Consider the following 19472-nt stretch of genomic DNA (forward strand, 5'->3'; position numbering starts at 1 on the left):
TCTTTGTCAAATTCTTCTGTTTTATGTGGCTCTTGGCAGGGCTTATATTCAGCCATAATGTGCAGGTACAGCTGGATTCCGTTCTTACCGTTTGAGGCCCCTGCCATAAAAGTATCTGGAGTATCAGTCCTGAATATTGGTCTCTTTAGATCTTTCTCCTTATTTTTAAGTCAATTTTAGCAAATTATGCTTTCTTTAAATATTACATGTTTTATTCCATTTTTCTGAATTTTTTGGCCATAATTGAACAAAATAGCATCTTAAGATTCCTTCTATTTTCTCTGTTTCTGTGGTTATCCCCTTCCCCTTAACTAATTCTCATTTTGTGTATTTGCATTTTGTCCCTTTTACCCTTCTTAAGTAGTTTGTTTGGTATTTTGTCTATTTTATATTATTTTTTCAATGAACCAGCTTTTGGATTCTAACTCATGTATTTTTGTTCTTATGTTTATGAGTCTGTTACTACTTCTTTGATCTATTTTGTGGCTTACTTTCTCATTTCTTGAAGAAGATGCTAAATTATTTGGGAAGTTTTCTTCCTCAGCATTTGCCTAAATCATTATCTGAGTTCCAAAATCATGGGACTGTTGCTGCCCAAAGGTGGACTTTAGTGCAGGGGTAATAACTGGGCAAAACAAGGCGAGGAGGCAAGTTTTCCTTTTGTGCACACAAGTACTCAAGAGAAAAATAGACACATGCTTAAGAAGAGTTTTGACATAGGTTTAAGCATTTTTTCAAGAATTCTAAAGCCAGTGAGGAATATATGTAGAGCTGAGATTAAGGATCACACAGCCTGCACTTTAGTAGTCTCATGTGTGGTGCAGGAATAAATAGTATAAAAATGTTCTTCAGCGTGTGTTATAAATATCTATAAAATTGCAATATGTTCAAGGTGTAATGGAAAGGCCAGCTTTAAATGTTATGAGTATTGAGATTTACTTTTGAATCCCCAAATGTCTTCTGTACATTTTCAAGGACCGCAGACACGGAAGAAAAATCAGTGTGGGACCAGAGAGGACACTGTACTTTGGTTTCTCATCATGGTCAGTTAAAGGAAAAGATAGAAAGAAAGAAACTAGAAAAATAAAAGAAACGGGGTATTGACCAAAGGAGCTTAAAGAAACAGTGGGGGAAAGGGTGAATAGACAGTAAAAAGGCAGCTGGAGATGAATGATGCCCACTGGGACACAGAAAGGAAGGACCTAGAGAGACAGAGATAAGGCGACATATTGGGAATGCTTAAAATAGCAGAACAGAGAAATAAATGTTAGCAGCAGAAAGAAAGATGAAAAAGATCAAAAGGAAAGGGAGAAGATATAAGTAAGGGGAGAGACATACTGAGAATGGAAAGTACAATGGAGACATATGCACAGGGTTTGGGGACAAGGGTAGATAAAGAACATGCAGGGTCAGAGAAGGAGGCATGAGAGGCAAGGGGTGGGGTTAAGACCCAGAGTCCTGTAGGTTTTGAAGGATTAGTATATGAGATTTCTCCTCAGCCTACAGTTCATTACATAAATGAGAATCATCCATCACTGATCTTTAAAAAGTGTTATCTTCTTATCCATTTTTTCACAGCTCATTACAGCCTCTAGCAATTAAACTTAGGGTCTCTGGCTTGAATGAGAGCCACAGCAACACAGCAGCCTGAGCTTCCCTCTAGCCAAAGTCCCTCGGGGCGGCACAGGGTGACTTTCACATTGCACCCTTCACACTGTAGAGCATGGGAACTGTGCCCCCTGGAGTTGTGCATATTGCCAGCTCCAGTCAGGGATGAACTGATCCCTGGCTACACCAGATGTGAGTGGAATAGGGCTAGAGCTCAGTGATATCAAGACAAAGACTAGGTCAGTCCTGGTTGAACAGTCTCTACTGTCTGTTTGGGGTAAGGGATAGACCTGCTTTTTAAAAAGTTGTTGAAAAGCATGTTTAAGACTTAACTTTAACTTTTTTTTTTTTTTTAGAAGATGTTGGGAGTAGGAGTTTTAGTAATTTATTTATTTATTTTTGCTGTGTTGGGTCTTCGTTTCTGTGCGAGGGCTTTCTCTAGTTGTGGCAAGCGGGGGCCACTCTTCATCGTGGTGTGCAGGCCTCTCACTATCGTGGCTTCTCTTGTTGCGGAGCACAGGCTCCAGACGCGCAGGGTCAGTAGTTGTGGCTCACGGGCCTAGTTGCTCCGCGGCATGTGGGATCCTCCCAGACCAGGGCTCGAACCCGTGTCCCCTGCATTAGCAGGCAGATTCTCAACCACTGCACCACCAGGGAAGCCCTAACTTTAACTTTTAATGCATTGAAAAAATGGCTCTGGCTCACTAAACATTAACTGTGGGAAATGTTTCTTCCATTTGCTTGATTCTCCATCTAGTGAACGGTTCCGTAGCTATAGCTCCTTTTGTCATTTCTCCACCTCCTCCCACGTCCAGGTCCACAGACTGGAATTAATGCAGTTAATGAACTTCTGAGCATGGTGGAATCCTATAGATAAAGCACAAAGACATAATTTAAAGCCCACTGTATGCTCAGCTCTTTTTCACCTTTTAAAGGTCTTCTTGCATAGGGTCATATCACCAATTCCTTATCACATATTCCTAGAAAGCTCTATTTTGTGTTTTCATCAAAAAGCAATGTGTAAGATAGCAAGAAGGCCAACATTTAAGGACTCCTACAGAAGATGGGGCACATTTAAGAGCTAGGAAGACAGGAAATTTAAGATAATATGTTTCTCTATTGCCATGGAGCACTAAAGTGTACCTATTTCAGTGCGAAAATGTGAACATTTACCAGTAAGGAGAAAATAGGATCTTCCTTATTGCTGAAGCATCCACTATATCTGATGACCTATCACTTTTTCCCCCAAATATTTTTCTTCACTTGTGTTTTTAGCCTATAAAATTCTCTCAAAATGGGAATTCTTTCTTTATATGTTTATAAATATATATATTTTGCTTTGAATGACTTGCAGATCTAACCTCTTTCCTTTACAAAATTTTTCAAAAGAAAATTCATTGTTTTGCTTCTGTACATTGCATTTTGGGGGTTTGCTTTTTAGTGGGACATGCTGTTGGATGCATGCTCTTCTTGCCCCTCAGCATTTTTTAAAAAAATGAAAAAAATCGTTATGTTTCTTTACTATATCATAAAAACTGCAGCCAAAAACCGAGGCATAGTATACTTCTACTTCAAAGCATAGTTTTTTCCTTTTCTCTCTTTGTCAGTAAAACTATCTTAAATTTACCTTAAGGAGGAGAATTCAGAACTCTGAAGATCAAATTTTCAAAAACCAGTTTCTACATCTATACTTTTTGGCTTCTGAGGTTTCTTGTAAGTGTATTTTCTAAGCTTATGCCTTGAAACCCTAAAATCTCACAAACAACTAATTATTCGCACACATGTAAAGACTAGGAGAATATTAACTTAAAACTTTATCTCTGATTAGGCTTAGTTTGCTCACAAATTTTATACCAGAAGACTTCATTCATAAGACCAGCACCTGGAAAAGAGCCCAGCTGAAACAAGCGAGAACTGACTGAGAACATCTGTAGTCATTCAGGCAGGACATTTTACATAGCTGACTTCATAACAGGGTGGTGGTACCAAAGGCTACTGTGTATCCTGTGAATCCTCCTTTATAAAAGGAGCCAATTCCAAGGTAGTGGAGCTAGGAGTAGCTAACATTTGCTGAATGGAGATGAGGTGGGGAAAGGTGGATGCCACAGTGTCCCGGGAGATAGGTTTTACTGGAAAGACCAACAGTGAGCAGCAAAAAGAGGCACGTGGTCCCCATTTCTCATTGTCTCAGTGGAAGGGATGCTGGAGTCTGGGCAAGCAACGGGACATTACACTAGATTTGCGTTTTGAGGGGAGAGACACTGCATGACTGCTATTCTACATGCTTCTAATGGAAGGGTGAAACTGCCTTCTCAAGGAAGAAATAAACATTTTGGGCCCAGTTGCCAAGTCACCTGAGGTAGGTGGGCATCAGCTGGATAGGGATGCTAGAAATGCCAGATGCTCAGGACTTGGAGCCCTTGGGAAGTGGTCTTAATGGTCGTAATAGGAAGCCACTGGGGTTTACAACATGGGAGATGCTTAGGACCCCTAATTCTAGCTTCCAAGTTGCCGGGCAATTCAAGGTGAATCTCCAGTGTTATAGTCAAACAATTCTGTTGCCACCCTACGTGAGTACATTTTAGAAACAAGGCACTATGCTAAGCACTACCCTTAGATGTAGATTGATTATTTTATCCATTTTATAGATTTTATATATCTATAAAATCTCCATTTTGTAGATATGAATACTGAGAAGTTAAGTAATTTGCCCAAGAATTTATAATCATTAAGTGCTAGAGTTTGAATTTAAACAAACGCATTCTGACTCCTGAGTCTACTATGCTCTTTCCCCTCATGTGGGACTTCATGGGATGGTAAAGCCTTGAGCAGTGGTTAAAAAAACTTATCGTCAAGTCATAAGAAAAGACTTTTGGGCTTCCCTGGTGGCGCAGTGGTTGAGAGTCCGCCTGCCGATGCAGGGGACATGGGTTCGTGCCCCGGTCTGGGAAGATCCCACATGCCGCGGAATGGCTGGGTCCGTGAGCCATGGCTGCTGAGCTTGCGCATCCGGAGCCTGTGCTCCGCAGTGGGAGAGGCCACAGCAGTGAGAGGCCTGAGCACTGCAAAAAAAAAAAAAAAAAAAAAAAAGAAAAGACTTTTTATAAGTGTTTTTTTCAATTTCTGTATCTTGATTTTCAGAACTTGACTTTTTTCTGGGCTCTGCATCTCTCTAGCTAATATTAGGGAATCTGTGTCAGAGGAGGCACTTTCCATTAAGTAGTATGATTTTTAGCTAAAGTCAATGGAGGAAAAAAATATATAAATATATCTATTTGGAGAGAAAGGTTTAAAAAAGGAGAGCTCCAAAAGACTCTTAAATAAAATGCTTTAAACATATCTGTCTAGTTCTGTTTCATGCAGGAAAAAAAAGTCTATGCCTCCTTTACAGAATATCAAGAATGTTTATCTTATAGCTTTTTTTCTGATTGATTTAGAGTAAGTTACTTAACTTCTTTGAGCCTTAGGCTTCTATAAAAATGTAAAAGTTGTACATTCCTTTTAGGTTTGTCCTGAGGATAGAAGGAAAGAATGTATGTAAAGAGTCTGGACATGTTAGTTTCTTATCCTTTTGTTCTATAATTGAGTAGATTTTCTAAAATATTTATTTTCTTCATAATATAATATTTATCAATACAATTGTGATAAATAATATGTGGAAAATTTACATAAGTTATGAATTACTGCTAGAAACCTTTAAAAAAGAACATACAGTTTCCCGATGATTTCATTTTTGGTTATGTTTTGCTTCCCTTCTTGTTTCTAGTTTTTGAATTAAAACACAATTCAGATCTGGTTCCAAGTCATACATGCATCTTGAGGGTACAGTATCAAGACCCATTATGGAAGAGTAAAGTTTGGAATCTTGATAGTTCACATGGCTGATTATAATTTTCAGCTGAAGAGAAATAGAGAACACGAATGGGTCTTCAGAGATGGGCCCCTATGTTTTGAACTTTTGTGAAATATTTTATTATTAAAATGCTCGTTAGATGATCAGCTCAGATCAGTCATTTAAAGTGTTAAAATTTCTAGAGTGAAGTAGTATTGGAAGTGAAGTCCAATTGCCAGCGACAGGACTGTGCAAAATACATCCATTTCCAATACATGACTCTGTTTACCTCCGGTCTTCCCTAGGAGATAGGTCAGTCCCCATCTATCTTAGGTTGTCTCCTCTCCTTTCCTGCCTTTCCAGTGGAGCCTTGGTCTGAACAGGAATTCTAGGTGTTATCAGTTGGGCCATAGCTTTAGCTGCCACTTTCACTGCAGTGGCTTTGTGCTTATAAGACAGCTGTCCAACTTCAATACGATCATCAACCCCAGGAGTTCTCCATTCACAGTAACATGATGTAATGCAGAATCTTAAAAATGGCACAGGTATTAAAATGAATTGGATGAGATGTAAAAACATTCTATTGATATGTTTCAAATACAGATCAATTAGATTCAAATGACAGCCCTATGAGAAGACAAAAGTTGTGCAACAGAAAACAAAAACAAAATCTGTTTATTTGGGTTTTGTTTTTTATGTGCACTTTGCTCTTTCAAAGAAAAGGGCGGGCTTCCCTGGTGGCACAGTGGTTGAGAGTCCACCTGCCGATGTAGGGGACATGGGTTCGTGCCCCGGTCCGGGAAGATCCCACATGCCGTGGAGCGGCTAGGCCCGTGAACCATGGCCGCTGAGCCTGCGTGTCTGGAGCCTGTGCTCCACAACGGGAGAGGCCACAACAGTGAGAGGCCCGTGTACTGCAAAAAAAAAAAAAAAAAAAAAAAAGAAAAGGGCAATGTTGTTTAGCTTGTGATGAAATGCTTTTGCAGTGGTTGACAAGTGTTTATTACCTGCTTTAATTAGAATTTAAACTTGGATATGATGTTAATCAAATTGGAGTAGTCTTCCCACTCTCTAGATTCTCAGAAAATATGAAGTCATATTTAATGAACCTTAATCTTCCCCAGTTTCTAAATGTCTCCTTGATAGGATTAAGTACTTGATCGGGCATATGAATCTTTGAAAACCTTAGTACCCAGGGCAGGTGCTTTCTGTCCACCTCTCAGAGCAAATGTCGCTCCCCAGCTAACCCAGTCTTTCCTGGGCTCTCGGTACGGATTTAAATGGTAGGGAGAAAACAGAACTCCTGATACAGGTTGCATATTCCTTCAGTAAGCATTAACTATACATCTCTGTGTGCAGGCACTGTGTTAGGCACTAGGAAGACAAAGACAAACTATGCTTAGAGTGTAATTGATGGTTTCTTGTTCAGAATGACTGATTGTGTCTCTAGCATATTTGTTTTCCACCATAAAGACATTTGGGACTTTGCACCCACAATTTTCTATTTTTTTGTATTTTCAGTTATTCAATACAATTTAGTAGTACCTGACCTATATTAGACATTTGATAATTATTGAATAACAAATACTAAGCAGAAGGGCACAGGATGTGCAAAGCCCCCCCCCTGGTGAAATGGATCATGGAGCATTTAAGGAACTAAAAGAACAGTTCTGTAGCTGGGTCACTGAGACCACAGGAGGATGAAGCTGAAGAGTTGGTCATGGTTTTCAGCTTTATCTTAGAAGCCATAAGAAGGCACTGAATATGTGTTATATGGTAGAGTAAGGAGTGAGGAGTGGTGTGTGTGTGTGTATATGTTTGAGGTTGTGACATGACCGTAGATGTGATGTACCTTGGGCAAGTCACTTAACTTCTCTAAATCTGAATGTTTTTGTCTATAAAATGGGGTAATGATAGCACCTTTCTTGTTGGTACTTAAGAGAAATCAATGAGGTAGTCAACTAAAAGTGCTTACTATAGTATCTGGCACAGAGTAAGCACAAAAATGTTTATTATTATTGTATTAATAAATATATGGTGGCATAACTATAAATGTAATATAATACATATACTGATATGTTATTGATCAGTATAATAAATATATTAGTTTTATTACTGTGTATCATAGTCATTTTCATTGTTGTCATTGTTGGCTTTGTTACGTTGGGAAAGTGCATAGGATGCTATTGTAATACAGCGTGCACTAGGTTGGTGGCAATATAGATGGAAAGGAGGCTGATGGATTTGCATAAGATTTGGAAGAAAAAGCAATAGAATTTGATGATGATTAGATAGAATGACAGGAGGTGCGGAGAGGAAAATGTCTTTTCCAGATTGAGCAACTAGTCCAATAGTGGTGCGATTCACTGAGACAAGGGGTGATGGGGGAGAGTAGAGTGTGGTTGGGGTTAGGGAAAGATGCTGAATTTGAAGTAGTGCTTTTGAGAGTTTCAAGTGGAGAAGTCAAATAGAAAGTGAGTTTCACAGTACTGTTATTCAGGGACACAGTCTGGGCTGAGTCACTGAATGAAGGTGGTGACTAATGTCATGGGCACAAGCAACACTGCCTTGGTAAAGAACATCAAGTGAGATGAGAGGCAGACCTGGGGTGGAATTTTGAGGAACACCACTGTTTAATATCTGGAAGGAAGAGAATGATAGCAAAATAAACAACAAACCAAACCTTAGATATAGCCAGAGAGGTTGGAGAAAATCTACAATTTATAACAACTTGAGAAAAATTCATGGATGGTTCTGATAACTAATTAGTATATAGTAATGCTTTAAAAATTTTTTAAGTCTATGGAGATGTTGATTTCAAGGATGGACAAGGGAGAAGTTCCAAAATAATCTACCTAGACAGCGATAGAATATCCCTCTTTGAGTATCTCTGAGCAGCACTTTCTGCTCACTACACAAAAAATATAAATGCAGATGACAAAAGGATTGCAGTTTTTTATATGTGATGCATACTTCCAAAGACCTTGCAGTATCTACCTAACAACAACAACAAAAAGTTAAGTGCCAAACCAATGCATGAAGCTTTGTAAGTTTGTAGACAAGATCCATTGGTCAGGAAGGGCAGTAATACTGTATACTGTATATAATATATGTATATCTATGTACACATGACAGAAATGAATTTCTAACCTCTAATGAAATATATGCATGTATCAAAATACCAAGAAATTATGAAGTTAGATTATCACTTAGAAACATATCTTAATGGTCGTTCTGGTTATTTCATAGGCTTATAGGCCTTTTAAAAATTTCACCACTCTTTCCATTCTTTTTAAAAGATAAGATTTGTTAATGCTGTATTTATATCATTAGCAATGGCACAGTGTGTCTCTTCTATGAGTTTATCCAACAAACAAAGGACAAAGATAAACACTTAGGAGATTAATTTCTTCCCATAACATTTTTAGGTCCAGTACTTCATGTCCTCCATTTTTATTTGAGAAAGTAAAACTCAGACCAAACAAGTTAACCTGACTATGTGAAAATGTTCATGCCAAGGACTGCAGTGAAATCAGAGGCCACAGAGCAGGTTCAAAATGTCCTCCAAACAGGCCCTGGATGTTCTATATTATGGAACCTGGTGGAGGATAGCAGTGACCAGAGGAGGGCATGAGGAAAGACCCAGTCAGGAGAATGGGAGATGGTGCCATGAATGTATGAGAATTGTGTGATACATCTGTTTCATGCATGTCTTCATTAACTCCAAACTACGTTGCTGCTACATTTCTAGAATTTCTGCATTTGTCTATAAATTCGGTGTGTGCTGCCTATTTTTCTTCTTCCCCAAACTTTTCACATTATAAATTCCCTTTTCACTTGTTTCTTTTCTTTCCCTCATCTTCCATCTCCTTCTTAAAAGGGTGCATCTCTGTCCAACACTAATCATGCCTTATATCTTGAATAAATTGTCATATCCATTTATCATTCTGAACGGCTTCCACCTTCAACGCCAACTCTCACTGCAATATAAGATCAGTAATTGCTGAGCATCCATCATAGCTGAAGTGATGTGTCACGAAAGTCTTGGCTCTTCACAATAGTTCACTAACCTGAGTCTTGTCGAGTTAGAACTAATGTTGATTGGTCCTCTTTCTGTTTTCTTTTTTCCTACATCAAGCTATTCAAAGGAAAAAGCCTATCTTTAACCTTGTAATTTTACTAAACCATTTATCCAAGCAAACCAGTATTGTCACACAGAAGTCTAAGCACAGCTGGCTGACAAGTCTATCACCTATCAGCATACTGATATCTAGCAAGGAAAGCTTGTAATAAGTGAATTATAGCAAAAAAAAAAAAAAAGTCACATATAATGCTTTCTCTAGCTTCTTTTCCTGCTGGGGTATAAAAAGCATGTGTTGCAGCCAGTGGTGATTTTTCAGCAGTCCCTCTCTAAAGGCCAAGCATTTAAACAAAAGTTGACATACCCATCCTCACGAATTCTCAGATGCCTATGGGTCTTATTCCTCTAATGTTCACCTTCTTCTGTCCATAGATAAAATATAGGAAGAAGGACAATAAACAGTGAATTCCATTTGGCACTCAGACAACTTACCTGACAGAACCGTATCTGGTTGTGAGAGAGGATTCTGGGAAGTGATACAGCCCATGGGCTTAGGCAGGGTCATTAACCCCTGCCGGGAACCTGGGCCAGCACCTCTCTGTTAATATCTGCATGTTGACCTCTGAGGCATTTTAGTCAAGTGTGAGTTGAGTACTTTCAGGTTTATTTTCAGCATATCACTGTATCACAGCAGTGGTGATAGAGGCGGTAGGGAGCAGTGGAAGTGGCAGCAGGAGCAGCTGGCAAAAACCAAAACAACTGAGAAGGCCCAGCCTTCTTAAATCTACCGGCAAGAGCCTCTGCTTCATTTTAGAAAAGCTACCAACATTTCTATATTCATCTAGCTGTCCGCAGTCATCACAGAGCACTTTGCTGTCACACACAGTTCTAAACACAGCTGGCCAAAGAATCAACCACATGGTAAACATCCTGATATCCAGCAGGGAGAGGATGTGACAGGTGCATGCATATAAAAGAAAACCTCGAATAAAGTAATGCACAAGTTCCCTTCCCCCTCTCCTGTTCCATTCCATATACTACTCTATTAATAATCCCCATGTTACAAAAATCTCTAAATTCTTGATGCTAGAATACCCATCGATATTACACATGAGTCCAGATAGGACTGGTGAGTAGTACTATTACTGTCAATTCTTTCACTCCTGGCTCAAGAAGCAGTCACTTTAGCCTTGTATTTCAGAGCTGTATTGCCACTAGGTCAGATATGTTCAGGAGTATGATAAAGTGATAGGCCCCAAGTCATGGTAATTTGGCTGGAAGATATGAGAAAGAAGCATATAATTGTTTTGGGGGAGGATATGTAGACAGAACACTCTGTATTTAGGAAAGAATATACTTAAATAAACAGAAGCACTAAAAGAGTTCTCAAGAAGGCATTTTCTTTCTTTCTATAGTTAGGGATGCATCTAATCTAACTGTGAGTCAATAGGGTTTACAGTCATCAGAAACAGAAATTATTCAGTATTCGTACGCTCTGTTGCCAAGCAAACCTCACTGTCAGAAAGCCGTTCCCCTTTCATGTGGCTATATGGTACCGCATGAATGGGAATTGGACAAGAGGGCAGTAAATTTGATTGATGTAGACCGTCAATGTGGGCAATTCAGACACCTGAAATTCCCTTTAGGACTTGAATGATCCTATTTGCCTGTTTTGGTGATTTACAACAGCGGGATAATAGGCATATTTTCCCTCCAGTGTGTGGATGGCCACCTTCAGTACTCTTTTCTCAGCCCACTTGCATTTAGATTCAATTGGAGACTAAAATGAGGAGAGGTAAGATTAATCATAAAATATATTATTATTTTCAAGTTCAAGTAGATTTTTAAAATAACTAGACAACAATCTGAGGGAGAACGGGCATGCACCAAAAACAAAACAAAACAAAAAACCATTACTACCACCACAGCAGTATCAGGTTGGTGGAAAAAAAATAGGTTAGTTTAACACCCACTGGTGTCTGTAGTGTGTGATAGAAAGTGCACTTCTAGTCTTTTTGTATAACTGGGACCACAAAAGATTACTATGGCTGGCACTGTCTTGGTAGAAAACGGGTTACTATTAGGGAGTCACTGAGGATGAAACTAGCCCAGAGCAATAAACGTTTTCTATGTTTTAATGGTAAGGAAACTCAAGTCTGATTTGGTCAGGGAAGTAGGTAGCATTGTCGCACCAGCCAGATCCCTTCATCTCTCATTTTTCCTTTCCTCCTTATCGCTCTCCCCTTCCCCTGCTTAAATTCTGGTAGACATGTGAGTGGACTAACAAAAGGAGAATGGTTTAATTTTCTATAATTATGTGGATCTCAGCGTGCCTGTTTGAGAACATCTGGGGGTACTGCAGACCTATTGTTTCTTCCATATTTGAAAAACTCCTATAATTTCGTAGAGAGGTAGCAACATTCTAATAGTTGAAATAGACTCCCTTTTAAGGGTACATGGACAGGATGTGACTAAAATTTGTAACTTTCTAGAGCTAAATCTTTAGGAATTATTGAATGAAAATGAATGCCTAGTCATATTTATGTGGCAATTTTCTGATTATATTCGATGATACAGCTAGGCTTTGCCCTACCCCAGCATCAGCATCTGTCTTTGAAAGTCCAGCATTTTAAAGTTTACAAGGAACCACTTTCCCCTGCGCAAGAAGCTATATTAAAATGTGTCCTCCATATTTATTTTTTCTGATTGGTCTTCTATAGCTCTGTATCTCGAAGGAGAATTTTAATAGAGGATAGTAGAATGTCCACATTATGAGATGAAAACTAGTGCAAAAAATCTACAATTATTTTAGATAAAAAAAAATTTTTTTAATTTAGATGATTAAGATAGCATTATCTAAAGTACCTAGTCTATCTAAAGACAGACAAATAGCTATTTTCATTTATAGCTGAACACATGCACCCTGTTTCAGGCTTACAAATTGCCTGGTAGATTTAGGCTTGTAAACTGGCAAGATATTCCAAGGTATGCAGTGTATGACTTGGAAACAACAAATAGGGAGAAGAAAGGAACAATAGACACGTATAAAGGATCAATTATCCCATGTTCTTATACAATTTTAAGGGTTAATTCCTTGCATACTCAGGAGTTAAGTGTATCATCTTCCTCTTTAAAAAGTTGCACAACTCCATTTAATAGTCAGTAGTTTGACAGTCACACAGATTAGTATTTTTAAAGCAGAAGATAAGGTGAAAGAGAAACATTTGCTGTGCATTCAGCAGCAAAATTTGGGGCCTGCTGTGTATTTTTGAAATGCAGAGCTAGAAGAATGGGCTTATGGAGAAGAACAAATATCTTGGCCAAATTTATCCCATAGAATTTCAACCTAGTCAAACCTGAGTAAACTAGGCATATAGCTGAAGCATATGGATAAAAAGTGAAATAAATCATTCAATTAATTTAAGTTAGTGAGGTTCATAATGATAAACATTTTTATGTTGGTCTCTTGGTCCCTTCGGAGCCTAATTTTTCCCTTGAATTCTGTACTCAGGTGTACAGCCATCTACACTGTGTTTTCATTTAGATGGGCTGATAAGCTCCTCAATTTTAACATATCCAAAATTGAACTGATCTCCCTCTGACCCCAAACTGCTCATTCCATTATTTTCTCAGTGAATAGAAAATTTATCCTTCTATTGAGTCAGACCTTGAAATCATCTCTATCTCTACTTCAGTCACATTCCATGCTTAATCTATCAGACAAGATAGTCTTTACCTTCAAAATATTTCCAAAATCTTTCACTAGTGTTCCCACCTGATTCAAAAAAGAAGAAAAAAAATTGACATTTGGGACAAGGACAGTCTAGCTGTGGAATCGGCTTTTGTAAAGCTTTGCAATAATGGTAAAAATAGTGGAAAGCGAAACAGCTGAAATCTGTCTGTAGGCCAAGCACGGTGCTAAGCCCTGGAGACATAGTGGAGAACCAGAAAAATATGCTGCCCACCTTCATAGAGTGTATCATCTAAAATAGAGAACAGATAAATCAGTAAGCAAATGAGGTAATTACAGACTGTTTTAAATCCCGTGGGTGAAATTAACTGGGTGATAAAATTGAAAGGAATTGGAGGATTCCACTTTAGGTAGCCAGGAAGGATCCCTTTGAAGGAGTGATTTTGGGTGGAGACCTCTTGGGGAAGGAGTGTGTAGGGTGAAAGGGTGTGTAGACAGAGGGGACAGTGAGAGCAAAGCCCAGGGAAAGTAAGGGACTCACCAGGTGTGGTAACTAAAGGTGGTCAGTGTGGGAAGAGGTGAAGTTGTCTCTGAGGCCAGATCTTACAGGGCTGTAAGTCCAGATAAGGAATTCTAGTTTTATTCTGGCAGAAAAAGAAGTCACTGGAAAGTTTTAACCAGAGGAATAGTAAAGCCAATTTACTTTTTAAAGGGAACAGATTATGGTCTGAAGGTGACAACTGAATTAAACTGACATTTCTTTGACTCCCTTTATCTCCTTTTCAAGATTTAAAACTGGTCTTGAAAATGATGTAGGTTTATACCCAATGCCTGTTGAACATTTCATCGTTGGGACCTAGGCTTCCCAATCACTGACTGGAATTTCAGTTTGCGTCTACAGCTGTATTATTTGGCCATAGTTCCAGCCCCTGGCAAGTGCAGAAATTTGCTGGTAAACCATTTCTTGCCTGATGAGGGCAACATTTGATCAATTCATTCAGTAGGATTGGAATAACAATAAGGATAGTATTTATGAAACGATCTGATATTTTTGAATTCTTATAATTCTCAAAGGTGAGACTGTTGAAATTGGTCTTTAATTTTAGGTATTTTGCTTTAATGTAGATATTTGCATGTATTTAATTTGTTTAAAAATCATACATGTACACACTCCATAGGGAGGTTATAGTAAAAACAAAATAAAACACACATACACACACACACAGACAAAAATATTAGAAATAATTTACATCCTAGCACCTGTTTAATGTGTTTATACTTATGATGTTTGCCATCCCAGCAGTAACGGTAACATTGTGCACTTCTGTGGTAGTCATCTCTTTGCTGTTATCATACAATTTCAAGCTATAAGCAAGGCAAATTCCTATTTTGGTAGTGATTTCAATTCTAAAGTTCCCTTTATATTGCATACACTCTTTATACTTTAGGCTCTCAGATTAATCTACTAGCTGTAGAATGATTCAGTACAGCTCTTTTAAAAACAAAACTGAATTAAACAACACTTTAGGGCTTCCCTGGTGGCGCAGTGGTTGAGAGTCCGCCTGCCGATGTAGGGTACACGGGTTCGTGCCCCGGTCCGGGAAGATCCCACATGCCGCGGAGCGGCTGGGCCCGTGAGCCATGGCCGCTGAGCCTGCGCGCCCGGAGCCTGTGTTCCGCAACGGGAGGGGCCACAACAGTGAGAGGCCTGCGTACCGCAAAAAAAAAAAAAAAAAAAAAAAACAGAAACAAAAGCAAAAGAAAACCCAACACTTTACTTCCCTCCAACAGTCTCCATGCAGATTGAGCAAATTGGTTAAATGTGGTAGTGTTCTTTCCTACTTCTGATGGTGCTCATTTTTCACAACCACCTCTTGTATACTTTTGCTGGCTCCAACCAGCGAGTTTTGAGATGTTAGTTTACAATGTCTTACAGGGTTTTCTTCCAACAGTTACTGAAAATTTCATGGAGGTCTCTTGAAGCCCCCAAAGCTATTGACCCTACAGAATGAATTTTTAAAGGAGGAAATTCCAGGAACATAGCCAAGTCACGTGGGGCTATTTGGGATCTGGAAAGTCTTTCTTTCCTTAAATTGTGTCCACCATGAGAACCCTTATGCTGCATTCATCCTAAGGCTACACCTGCCTGAAATAAATTTCTCTCATGATAAGTTATCCTATAACTTTGTAATGTAGGCACTCAAAAGTTTTTATCCTTGATTATACTTCAAATGTCCTCATAATTCCCTCTTAAGGGTTATATAACATTATCACAAGGATAAAGAAGTACAATGATAATTATAACAAGACTAATTAGTATTTACATTCTACTTTTCTCTTGCAATACCTTTACAAACAGAAGCTAATTAATAGATTAGATGTCAATATTTTGCCTTGTCAAAGAGTTTAATGCTTCAGATAATGATTTATTTTTAGCTCAAGTGCTTCTTTAGCATTTTTATTTGAGGCAGCATAGTACAACAGAAGGCAGATATTTTTCTCTTCTGTTCCATTGTAAGCAAGTAAAAGGTGTTTGGAATCACTTATCACAACTATTTGTGCATACGACACCCTAGAAACTATGGGAAGAATGTCACTTTGTCTGGAGGAAACTAAGTGGGATATAATAAGTAAATTTATTCCGGAAATAAAATGTATATCCCTGTAAAACAGGTGAAGGAAGATTTGTAAACAGATCACACCATTCCATATCTTGTGTTTTGACCAACTTAGAAGGATTTAGAAAAGTGGTCAAAGTTCTCTGCACAGTGGAAGAACTATTTATATGTCTAGAAATCCTTGCATTTTCACAGCACCATTTATCTGGAGGTTTCAGCTCCCCAAGTGGCCTTTTCAGCGCCATGATGGGGCAGTGAGTCTGCTATCTCCAAGTTTAAATAGAGATTGTACCCTAGCCAACCCTTTATCTTTCAAAGTACTTATTGTGACTATTTGGTTTCATAATCCCTTAGTTGTTGGGTTTTTTGTTTGTTTTTCTTAGATTATTATCTATTTTCTCTTTTATTTTTCTTCCCTTTTATTTACTTTGTCTCCTTTTTTTTTTTTAAGCTTTTTTAGGTGGAAACTCCAAACATTGATTTTAAAACTCATTTTTTCCCAAGATATGTCTTGGAAAATATGTAGATACGTAGAAAATCTACATTGTTGGATATTAATATTTCCACATCATTTTTTACTGCTTGGCTTTTTCATGATATATACATTTCTGTATTTTTCCTACTCTTTTCCTGTCACCTTCCTGTTTTTCAATTTAAAACATATCTTTTGTATACAACATACGGTTAGGTCATTTAAAAAAATTCTAGTTCAACATTCTTTGTCTTTTAATTGGAATCTTTCATCCCTTTAAATTTAATGTAAAAATTGTTATAGTTGCATTTAGAGCTACTACTTTTCTATTTGTTTCTTACATGTTGCATCTTGCCCTCCCCCTCTGTACTTCCTTTCCGGTCTTATTTTGGGCTAATGAAATATGTTTTATTATTCCGTTTTATATCATCTATTGGCCTTTTTTGGCTCACACTTTTATATGATTTGGTGGTTGTTTAAGGTATTATAATATGCCTTTTCAACATAGCAAAGTCTCCTTAGTATCATATCACTTCATGTAAAATGGAAGACCACTGAAGAGAGTCTGGATTCTGGAAACTTCCTGTGAAGAGTCTTTATTTTTGTTATTGCTAGCAATTTAGTTGTTGACTGATCACCGTGAGCTTGTGGAGGTTTTGTTTTCACTATTAGGAGGGACTGTTTCAGTTTAGCCTGTAGTCTTAAGGGAAAATTCTTTAGTCCTGGAACGTATTCTTCACTACTAATGTGCGTCTTTTGGAATTTAATGGCCAGCTAACAGTTTTGGCCAAGCTCCTCAGACTTAGCAGTATGTAAATTCTAAACTCTCTTTCCTGCAGTGGTCACCAGCTTATATTTCTGCTTAGCTCTTCAGCCTTGCAGCCCTCTGCTCATTAGAGTCTCTTCCACATGAATACAGTTCACAGACCATCCAAGGAGTGGAGGGAGGTTTATGCACAGATTTTCTGGCTTCCTTTATGGTACCCAGATTCCTGAGATTTTCTGTTATTTTCCAGTCACTCTGGAGCCTCAAACACCATCCTCTGACACCTAAAACACCTAAAGGCTTGTGTTTGAGTATTAGCCATTCTGAATCTGGGAAGACTGGAGTATGCCCTCAAGAGAAGTCACATAATGTTTCTGTCACCCTCTTGCATTCCTTTTCTTTCAAGAGTTGAGCTCTCTTCAGTTTGCCCACTGTTGGTTGCTCTCTAGTGCCTTTAAATAGTTGTCCAGAGTTTATGATTGTCACCTTTGGGAGGGGAGTTAACTAACTACATTTTTCCCAGAACTGGAATTGGAAAAATGATTTTTTTTTTTTTTTTTTTGCTGTACGCAGGCCTCTCACTGTTGTGGCCTCTCCCGCTGAGGAGCACAGGCTCCAGACGCTCAGACTCAGCGGCCATGGCTCACGGGCCCAGCTGCTCTGCGGCATGTGGGATCCTCCCGGACTGGGGCACGAACCTGTGTCCTCTGCATCAGCAGGCGGACTCCCAACCACTGCGCCACCAGGGAAGCCTGATTTTTTTTTTTTAATATCAAGGCTCCCTTATGAAGACGGCTAAGGTAGATTCTGAGCCACACATGGCTTAGCAAGTCATATGATCTAGATATATCATGCACAAACTCTGTGCACTGAGATGATCAGCCTATTTTTTTAAAATCAGTTTCATTATTGGCTTCTTTATTCTCATGTTGAATCAAATGATGTGGCTACAGGGACATAGTTTATTGAGTAAAGCAGACATTATTGTTTTCTTCTTGCTTTAATATGAAATTCATTTTATAAGATTAGGGAGTATAAAAGCTTCCAGATTTGGGGATACCTTATTTTATATATACCCTACATAATTTCCCATGCTTATTTCAAGAGTCTTTAACTTAGGTTTCATAAAATAGTTAGTTACATTTAAATTGTTATTAAACACCAAAAGTACCCACTCTTCACTTATTTCCTAACTGTCCTTTGTTCTTATTCCCTTCACTGTGGCTTATATGACTCTATATCCAGGAGCTGCAAACTCAACAAATTAATGCCTACAGGCCTAGAAAAATAACATAAACCTGTAAAGCAGGCCAGCATGGGGAAACATTAGAGAATTCTAGAGAATGAGGTAGATTGGGGAAGGCATGCATTATCTAGAAGGTCAAACTTACCAGCTTTTGTGATGTAGGGAATCTATGGAGCAGTGTTGACAGAACTTCTGCTTCTAAGAGAAACTGAAAATATGAATTTCTATGTGAAATTTCCTGATTATTAAAATACCCTTCACGTCAAATCAAACATGTTTGATTAGTATATTAGTTTGGGCTGCTGTAACAATGCCATAAAGACTGAGTAGCTTAAACAACAAACATTTATTTCTCATAATTCTGGAAGCTAGGAAGTCCAAGATCAAGCTGCTGGCAGATTCAGTGTCTAGTGAGGGCCTGCTTCCTGGCTCATAGCCAACTGGGTTCTCACTGTGTTTTTATATGGCAGAAAGCACAAGGTTGCTCTGTGTAGTCTCTTTTATAAAAGAATACATCCCATTCACTGAGGGCTCTGCCCTTATGACCTAACTACCTCTCATAGGTCCCATCTCCAAATTCTATCCCATTGGGGATTTCAACATATGAAATTTGGGAGGACACAAACTTTCAGTCCAAAGCAATTAGTGTGTGGAGTCTTTGTCTCTTTAATTGCTTACTTGTTTCCATTGTTGGCTCTTCTTCCATTTGTATATTTCCCCTCACTCCCTTGGAATGCTCCCCCAGGCAAATCTACCCAGATCCCATTTTTCCTATGTGCAATTCAAGTTTCATATCCCCATAAAGCTGCTGAGAGTCTTCCAGTCTTTGTTGTTCATCTTCCCCTTATGTGAAATCTATATATTTATAGTCTTAGAAAACATTCTATGACTTAATTTTACTGCCTTTTTACACTGGGAGTTGTGCTTCACCCCAGTGTCTTGTTTTTATTTCTCCCATAGGTTTTCAATTTTCTTTTATTAATTTATGGTTGGTGTTGATACATAAGGTATTTTTTCTTGTTCTTTTATTTTTTATACAATTTCAAAATGTTACTTTCCATTTACAGTTATTACAAAATATTGGCTATGTTCCCTGTGTTGTACAATACATCCTTGAGCCTATCTTAACACCCAATAGTTTGTACCTCCTACTCTCCC

The 19472-nt window shown here is 38.4% G+C and overlaps 1 protein-coding gene across 1 annotated transcript in view; it reads left to right on the forward strand.

The window, feature by feature from the left end:
• Positions 1-19472, forward strand: part of TMEM232 (transmembrane protein 232) — a 260737-nt gene that overhangs the window by 123130 nt on the left and 118135 nt on the right.

Source organism: Leucopleurus acutus (genome assembly GCF_964270905.1).
Source record: "Leucopleurus acutus genome assembly, chromosome: 3".
Lineage (NCBI taxonomy): Eukaryota > Metazoa > Chordata > Mammalia > Artiodactyla > Delphinidae > Leucopleurus > Leucopleurus acutus.